Source organism: Nerophis ophidion, linkage group LG16 (assembly GCF_033978795.1).
Source record: "Nerophis ophidion isolate RoL-2023_Sa linkage group LG16, RoL_Noph_v1.0, whole genome shotgun sequence".
Taxonomy (NCBI): Eukaryota; Metazoa; Chordata; class Actinopteri; order Syngnathiformes; family Syngnathidae; genus Nerophis; species Nerophis ophidion.
This window is the reverse complement of record NC_084626.1, coordinates 15626901-15633436: the sequence shown is the minus strand read 5'-3', so window position 1 is coordinate 15633436 and position 6536 is coordinate 15626901.

Genomic DNA, 6536 nt, shown 5'->3' with positions numbered 1-6536 from the left:
TCTCCTTTGTGATTTCGTTGACTTAATCGTTGCAAATGCATCTGCAGGTTATCCATACATCTCTGTGCCATGTCTGTCTTAGCATCGCCGGTAAAATGTGCAGACACTCTGGCTATTCAATGGGGGTCTGGCGGCAGATTTCTTGCCAGTGGTGCAACTTGAATCCCTCCCTGTTAGTGTTGTTACACCCTCCGACAACACACCGACAAGGCATGATGTCTCCAAGGTTCCAAAAAAATGTCAAAAAATTGGAAAATAACAAGAGCTGAGACCCGGTGTTTGTAATGTGAAAATGAAAATGGCGGGTGTGTTACCTCGGTGACGTCACGTTCTGACGTCATCGTTAAAAGACCGATAAACAGAAAGATGTTTAATTTGCCAAAATTCACCCATTTAGAGTTCTGAAATCGGTTAAAAAAATACGTGGTCTTTTTTCTGCAACATCAAGGTATATATTGACGCTTGCATAGGTTTGGTGATAATGTTCCCCTTTAATGACTCATGTGGGGTAGACTACTGTTGGGTTTTGCATGGTCGAATGAATGTATGTATGTATGTGTATGCTTGCTTTAGTACTATTATCTTGTGTTTATCATATAGCGTTGTTGTTGTTTTGTTTTTGTTTTTTGTTGTTGTGCTTGCTACCATGTTTGATCTTTCTATGTAAATATTGTCCTTTGGACCTCCTGTCAAAAGCTTCTTCTATCTTATTTGGGGGACCCTTTCACGTACCAACATTTTTAAATGATGATATTCACCACTATTGTAAATGTTGTATGGTATTGTGAATAAACTTGTAACTTGTGAAAAAGAATGTTGTTTCAACGTTGGATTTGTGTTGTGGAATATTGGTTGGGAAAATGACCAAAATTCATTGGTCAAATCAATGTCACAACCTGACATTAAATAAATAAACATCTTCAAAAACTTCATTACTGCTAAATGGCAGTTTTCAGTCATGTCACAGAAGATGCAGGATTTGCTTGAACATTTAAGTGGTGAAACTTCCTATAAGCGGACAGCTTTAGTGCTGTATTCTGAGGATTATGTCATATATAATTTAAACTTTTTTTTTTTTTTAAATGGTCCTCAGTAGTCATGTACAAATTTGTGTGAATTATGCAATTGTGGAGAGACGCAGCCGACGAGCCGACAGCAGGTTGGGACAAACGGTGGTCCTGCCCAAGATGGCGGCCAGGAGGCGGAGCATGCAGCATAGCACAGAGGCGGGGCACGCCTGGATTGACACTGCAGCCGTCAGAGTCAGGTGCGTAGTTCACACACTTGCTCTCAATCCCTACATCTTCTTCTGCAGCATAAAAGTGGAGAAGGAGGAACAATCGGGGCAGAAGTAGGAGAGGAACCACCCGAGAAGGAAGACCACGAACGCGACGAAAGAGACCCGGAGTGAGATGAGCCCCCGCGGACGACGCAGCCACCGGCCACCGAAAGGTGCGCCGCGACGAGCAGGAAGAAACGGCGCGCTAGAAATTGGCGCGACCGACTGGCAAGAAACTTTGTTTATTGAAACAATAAACCTGAGTCAAACCTGCTACGATGCGTCCTGTATCAATTGTCACTGCAATTCACACGATGACGGCTGGAGACCTGTCACAGCAATATCATTTAAATTTGGTCCCCGTGAACGATATTAACTATTTTTTTCCCCAGGGTCTTTAATAAGAATGATCAGCACATTACTTCATCAATCCAGAGATTTAAGACATGTATGCGCTAACTGGGTAGTGGCCATTTGACCAAATTTTTTTTTTATGCCTCCACAACCTGTAGAAAGGGTGGTTCCCACAAGTGATGATCAAATACTTGGTCCCCATTCCAAATGATAACCAGTGTGTGTGTAAGCGTGTGTGTGTGTGTGTGTGTGTGTTTGTTTGACATTTGAGGCTGCCTAAACATAGAAGTAGACAGATATTCCCACTGACGTGTCAATCAATCAATTAGTTGCCACATCTTGAACACTCAAAACATGACCTCATTGATAATGAATTAAATGTATTCAATGAGATATTTTATGCTCGTCTGGCAATGTCAGTAGAAAGACAGGAAAAAGGGCCTGATGTATTAAAATCTAAGTAACACAGTCTTGCGATTTACCAAGACTGTGTGCTATTGTGAAGTAGTGCAGATCACTTTAATCAATGAGGAAATGGAATCACCACGGAAAAGACTCATTAATCTTGTCATGCTGCTACTTGTGGCATTTTGTTTTGTTTTTAAATATGCGGGTGCCATGTACTACTTTTTGTGGGAATTTTAAAAGCAGTCCAAAGTGCATCCACAACAGAACCCATTTTTTTTCCTCTCAGTATTTCAGACCCCAACACGTGCTCATCGAAGATAGGCTGCATTTACTTGTGCTCGAGACGCAAAGAAATGCATACTTAAATAAGTTATTTTAATAATATTCTATGTGAAATAAAAAAAACATTGACAAAATAAATACACCAAAACGCATCAATTTAATTTGTTTTAATCAGCCTTTTACGTTCTTGAGCAACTACAAAAGTATAAAATGTTGTTGATGAATAGACAATATGTCTAATATTTTTAATTATTATTTTATTTTATTTTTTGTCCTGTCCAGCTTCTCAGGCAAATTGTATACAAACATTTGTAGTTGATGTAGATGCCCATATCGGCTGTACAGATTTTCTTTACAAAAGAGAAGTGTGGGATACTTCTCCTGTTGCCCTATTTGCATTTGACTTTATTAAATGTTTATATATTATTATTTGGTGCAGCCGGGCCAGAGTAGGATGGGATAGAAAAAGAAAAAAAGAAGAAGACAGAGGGGGAAATTGTGGGGACAGGAGGGGGATTAAACAGAGAGACAAAAACAACATCAGCAAGCTCAACAACAAACCCCGGCCGAGTCATAAAACGACTATAAAAATGGGACCTATTACCTCTCTGCTTGACACTCAGCATCAAGGGTTGGAATTGGGGGTTCAATCTCCAAAAATGATAACCAAACGCGGCCACTGGTGCTGCTCCCTGCTCCCCTGACCTTCCAGGGGTTATAAAGGGCGGTGGGTCAAATGCAGAGGGTAATTTCACCACACCTAGTGTTACGAGTGGGGGGGTCGCAGCTTGCTGCGAGGTTTGTTCCACCGGGATGCAAACGGACGACTCCGGGCGAAAGCATGAGGTAGAAACATGATTCAATCTTCAAAACACGTATCAAAAACAGAAAATAAGTTGAAGGGAAAAGGTTCGAATCGCATGTGAAGCTAAGGTACAAACTAGCACCGGAAGCATAAATTAAAGCCAAGAAAAATCAACCTGTAAAATATATATCTATATATATATATATCTATATATATATATATATATATATATATATATATATATATGTATATAGTGTAGTAGATCTTGTTTTGTTTTTTGGCTGAGACCAGGGATCGAAAAGGCTGGTGACCACTGCTTTAGTAAATCAGGTCCATTATAAAGACACCCATGCTATTTTGTTAAAAAAACATGTCTCTACCAGTCGAAGAAAACACGTTTTTTGCAGTAAGAAATAACTGCTGCCCACTGGTGCCTGAAAATCACATTGTGTTGTAACAAGTGGGACTAAAGCCTTAGAAGCAGGGGTCCAGCGTGAACGCTAACAGCATGACACATTTATGTTCGTCCTCACGCATGATCAGCTTGTTTTAACAACCGTTACAATCAATCAATCAAAACAAATTAAACAACAAGCATGTTTTTTTCCCTTTGCTTATCACCTCCTAAAGTGTTTGAGAGCCATTTTGCCGGATCGCGGCCATTTTACTTGGTTTAAAGCCCTCAAAATACACATAAATATATTTAGTATTTTGACTCTAAACCTGACAACAAACATATTGAACAGTGATGTTTTTTTACATTTGAAAATATGAGCTGTCTCTCAACTTGAAGTTGCGAGCATGAATTTGACCTACAGGTATGTTGCGTGATGGAGGAAGAAAAATAAAAAAGAAGAAAAACAAGCAAAACAAAAAAGGGAAAAGAAAAATAAGACGGAAAAGAAGAAGAAAAAGAGAAAAAATTAGAAAGAAAAAAGAAGAATATTAGAAAAAAGAAAATCAAAAGATAAAGAAAAAAGAAGAAAGGAAAAGGTGGAGGGTAAAGGGGAAAAGAGGGAGAAGGACAGAGGAAAATAAGAAGAAAGGGGGGGACCTGCTGAAGAAGGAGAAGCAGAAGTAGAAGAAGAATTTAAAAGGGTCATATTGTGTGTTCTTCTATAGAACTGAAAATAAGAAGCAGAAGAAGAAGGAATACCAGAAGGAAATGGAAAAGGTTAAGAAATAGAAGAAAAAAGTGGAAGAAAAAGAGTAGGAAAGAGTGTAAGAAGAAGAAGAAGAAGAAGTGGAAAAAAAGAAGAATTAAGAAAAAGAAGAAGAAGAAGAAGTAAGAAGAAGAAAAAAAGAAGAGGAAGAAGAAGAAAGAACAGAATGAAATGGATAAGGATAAGAGGTGGAAGAAGAAGTGGAATAAAAAGTGGAAGAAAAAGAAGAAGAAGAAGAGAAGAAAAAAAATTATGATAATAATAATAATAGTAAAAAGAAGAAGAAGAAGAAGAAGAAGTAGAAGAAGAACTAGAAGAAGAAGACGAAGTTGGGAGAGTGACCGTGCCGGCAACCTGAGGGTTCCTGGTTCAATCCCCTTATTTGAGTTGTTTTAACTCAACATTTTTGGTTAATTTTTTCAACCCAACTTGTGCGTTGAATTATTTAACCAACAAGTTGAGTTATGATAACTTAATGTTGGGTTATTCCCAACAAAATTATTGGGTTAAATATTCAACCCAAAAGTTGAGTTATGCTAACTCAATGTTGGTTGAACTATTGGGTTGAATTTATTCAAAATAAAAGCTGAGTTGTGCTCACTACAATTTTGGGTTATTCCCAACCAAACTATTGGGTTGCGCAATTTAGCGCTCCTTGACCCAATAATTGGTTTAAAATTATACATTATACTGCTGGTTTGTCCTATTCCTTGCTAACTACTGATCAAAATTATTGTTGTTCCATTAAAATCTACTCAAAAGCAAGATATGAGTGATATTTTTTTTTACAAGAATTGCCGTGTATGGTCATAGTCACGGTCGCATTTTACTGCGTGAATTGTTCTCCCAGGATGCAGACGGGACTCCGGAGGCAAGGCGCAGGTAAGGAAATGATTTATTGTCCATAAATCATGCGGGATACAAACAAAAGAGCACCAGTGTGCCGATAGCACGGAAAGCTAACAGAATAGCGAACGAGAAAAGCTTAGCATGTAAACAGGCAAACAAAAAGGCGAAGCTTAGCTCAGGAATCAGATTAGTAGCCGTCGTAACAATTCCGTGGAAGCAAATAAGAAAGCCCGACTGAATGTGGTGAAAGGCAGGGAATAAGTAGCTCTCTGATTCGTACCCAAGAGCAGGTGAGCGTCCCGAACACTAATCAGAGGCAGGTGAAAACATTTGCAGCCCTGGCAACTAAAACACAAACTCAGGTGTGCTCAAAACAGGAACTGAGGGAGTCAAAAACTACACAAACATGATCTGGGCAGTGGGTCATGACAATAGTAGTCCTATACACCAAGCTCAAATATGTTCATGTACATAAGATAAGTGATTGTAAATAATCAATCAATGTTTATTTATATAGCCCTAAATCACAAGTGTCTCAAAGGGCTGCACAAGCCACGACATCCGCGGTACAGAACGCACATACTGGCAAGGATGTTGTGAATGTGTGTGTGAATGGGTGAATGTGGAAATACTGTCAAAGCGCTTTGGGCTCCTTAAAAAGGGGTAGAAAAGCGATATACAAGTACAAACCATTTACCAATTACCATGATATAATGCTATTTCTTCTCATGCCCCGCGTACTCCTATTTTTTACCTTATATTTCTTACTATTTGGGAAGCACTGGCATAGCATCATGTCTACTTACGTACATTACACTTATATTCAACTTTCTGTTTACTACCTACTAACCTATACCTTACGACTAACCTACCGACTTAATTGTGCACTACACTGCAGATTACATCACATCATACACTACATTGACAAAAGTATTTGGTCACCCACCCAAATGATGAGAATCAGGTGTCTTAATCACTTGGCCCGGTGTATAAAATTAAAAACTCAGGCATGGAGATTGTTTCTACAAACATTTGTGAAAGAACGGGCCGCTCTCAGTGATTTCCAGCGTGAAACTATCATAGGATACCACCTGTGCAACAAATCCAGTCGTTACATTTCTTTGCTCCTAAATATTCCAAAGTCAACTTTAATATAAGAAAAGTGAAAAGTTTGGGAACAACAGCAAGTCAGCCACCAAGTGGTCGGCCACGTAAACTGAGGGGTCGGCGGATGCTGAAGCACATAGTGCGAAGACTTTCTGCACAGTCAGTTGCTACAGAGCTTTAAACTTCATGTGACCTTCCAATTAGCCCACGTACAGTACGCAGAGAGCTTCATGGAATTGGTTTACATGGCCGAGCAGTTGCATCTAAGCCAGGGGTCTCAAACTCAATT